This window comes from Gossypium raimondii, chromosome 2, assembly GCF_025698545.1.
Source record: "Gossypium raimondii isolate GPD5lz chromosome 2, ASM2569854v1, whole genome shotgun sequence".
NCBI classification, from domain to species: Eukaryota; Viridiplantae; Streptophyta; class Magnoliopsida; order Malvales; family Malvaceae; genus Gossypium; species Gossypium raimondii.
The window spans coordinates 31,237,549-31,240,513 of record NC_068566.1 but is presented as its reverse complement, the minus strand read 5'-3'; the positions used below and the strand labels follow the sequence as shown (position 1 = coordinate 31,240,513).

Genomic DNA, 2,965 nt, shown 5'->3' with positions numbered 1-2,965 from the left:
TACTTGCATTATAAAATGTAAGGTAACAAATGAATTAATTATTAAACGTATTGAAATTGTAATTAATTTACACATATTTAATTGGTGCATGTTTAATCTTCTAAGGTAGTGAAGGTTAAATTAGTGATGAGAGTAAACGATACATTAACCTTGCATAACTTGCTAGATTATTGTGATTAAATTTTTCAATTTAGAAATATATTTTAGCTCACTTAATCTTATATGTGCTTATGAAGATCGATTAATTGTTTGAATTGACATTGAGAAATGTTCAAGAGATTGATTAATTTAATAAGTATGTATGTACAATAGTTAATAAATTACCAAGTTGCCGTGAAAATATTCGTTAAAACATGAACATGGGTTTAGCAATTATAAGTTTAGGAATGTAATTGATCTAACACAATTATGTCATATTGATTAAAACTCATCATTTTGAAATCGTGCATTAGAAATTTTACTTTTTATTACTTATTTAATTTTTAGTTTTTAAATTACTTCTTCAAAACAACATATTTTTCCCATCACAAAAGTGTTTGATTTACATTCCATAAATATTTTTCTTTCATAGTCCTTGTGGGTACGATAACTCAAAAATTACTTGTCACTTTATTACTTGATATGTTTGTGTACACTTGCACATTTCTATCGTTCCAAGTTTTTGGCACCGTTATCGGGAACTGTTTTAAAAGATACTATTTATGAAACTGTTAATTGTGCATCTTGGTTTATTTTTCTATTTAATTTTAATTTCATTATTTTTCTGTGACTGTTTCAGGTGTTTATGAGTATTGATAGAATTATCGACTTACTCCCTGTAGGCCCTGAGATTGAAAGGACTTTTTGGCAAAGAAGAAGACAAGCATGTCAGAGAAGGACCGAAGAGATGGACTTTGAAAATCTGAATAAAGGAAATGGAGCAAATCATGCTCAAAATCCTATTCTTATTGCTGATGATAGGGATAGAGCTCTCAGACAGTATGTTGTGCTAGTGTTTCATGAGCTTAATCCGGGTATTAGGAGACCTAAAATTGAGGCACAGTAATTCAAGCTGAAGCCAGTCATGCTCCAAATGCTTCAGACAGTGGGCCAATTCAGTGAAATGCTTATCGAAGATCCTCACCTTCACGTAAGATTGTTTATGGAGGTGAGTGATTCTTTCAAATTAGTTGCAGTACTTGAAGATGCACTATGATTAAATTTGTTCCCATATTCACTTAGGGACAAAGCTTGAGCCAGTTTGAACTCATTTCCACCAAATTCCATTACCACATGGCAAGAGTTAGCAGAACGATTCCCTATGAAGTACTTCCCACCTAGCAAGAATGCTAAGTTGAGGAATGAGATCACTACCTTCCAACAGATGGATGACAAGTCCTTGTATGAGGCATGAGAAAGGTTTAAAGAACTATTATGAATATGCCTTCATCATGAAATCCAACTTTGCATCCAATTGGAGACGTTCTATAATGGTCTCAATGCTCACACGAGGATGGTAGTGGACACTTCTGCTAATGGTGCTCCCCGTTCTAAGTCTTATAACGAGGCTTATGAAGTCATCAAGAGGATTACCAGCAACAATTATCAATGGGCAACTAATAGGGCAGCATCAAGAAGATGAGTCATTGGAGTACATTAAGTGGACACTCTCACTTCACTTAAATCTCAAGTATCCCCGATATCCTCAATGCCTAAAAAATTTACTACTAATGTGTTTAATAATTTTTCAGCTCAACCACCAAATCAATTCGAAAATGTAACCTATGTTTATTGTGAGGAAGGACACTTGTTTGAAGAATTTCCGCCAAAACCAAAATCGAGGAAGGCAAGGAATGCAATCTAATTTTTATAACCCATCTTGGTGAAACCACCCTAATTTCTTTTGGAGTAACCAAGAGGCTGAACCCAATAACACTTATGCAAAACCTAGACTGACCTAGCAACCCATCTGTACTTAACAAGTTTAGAAACAACCATAAGTTGAACCTTCCAATGGCTTAGAAAACTTGTTGAATGCATACATAGAAAAAAATAATGCCTTGATCCAAACCCAAGTAGCCACATTGAAAAACCTGGAAAGCCAAATGGGCCAGCTTGCAACTGAACTTAGGAACCGACCACAAGGTGCTTTTCCTAATGATACAGAGAACCCGAGAAATCTGAGGAAAAAGAATTATAAAGAATTGACACTAATCAGCAGAAAGACAATAGAGCCTAACATTGTTGAAGTTAAAGAAAAGAAAGTTGATGCTTGAGATAAAGTGAAAGTTAAACCAAGTGTTTAAATCCCAGCTTCACTGGAACCAGAATCTACAAAACCCAATAAAGTAACTCTAAACTAGTCAATTTTGATAAACTTACAACTTTGATGCAGAATTGCCACAAAGATGAATCAGCTAGTTCAAGTTAAGAATCCTCCACCACCCTACATTCAAAGACTTCAGAAGCAGAAACAGGAAGTTCAGTTCGAGAAATTCCTAGACGTACTCAAGCAACTTTATATCAACATTCCATTGGTAGAAGCTCTTGAGCAGATGCCAAACTACGTCAAATTTATGAAGGATATCCTATCTAACAAACTAAGACTTGGAGAGTTTGAGAAGGTAGCCCTGATGAATGAATGTAGTGCATACCTTCAAAATAAACTACCCCCAAATATGAAGGACCCTGGATGTTTTACCATACCTTACAACATTGGAGCCACTTATTTTGTTAAGGGATTATGTGATTTTGGTGCAAGCATCAACTTGATGCCCTTGTCCATATTTAGAAAATTGGGGATAGGTGAAGCTAGACCAACTACGGTTACACTTTAGTTAGCAGATTGATCCTTAGCACATCTAGAAGGAAAAATCGAAGATGTATTGGTACCTGTAGACAAATTTATTTTTCCTACTGACTTTGTTATTTTAAACTTTGAAGCAGATAAAGAGTTACCAATCATCCTAGGAAGGCCTTTCTTAGC

General features: G+C 34.9%; 1 non-coding gene across 1 annotated transcript; it reads right to left on the bottom strand.

Annotated features, from left to right (window-relative positions):
- Window positions 1-1,330: 1,330 nt before the first annotated feature.
- LOC128039303 (small nucleolar RNA R71) lies at window positions 1,331-1,437 on the bottom strand. The gene has a single exon (XR_008193807.1). It is a non-coding gene; the product is annotated as a small nucleolar RNA R71 (small nucleolar RNA).
- Window positions 1,438-2,965: the final 1,528 nt, after the last annotated feature.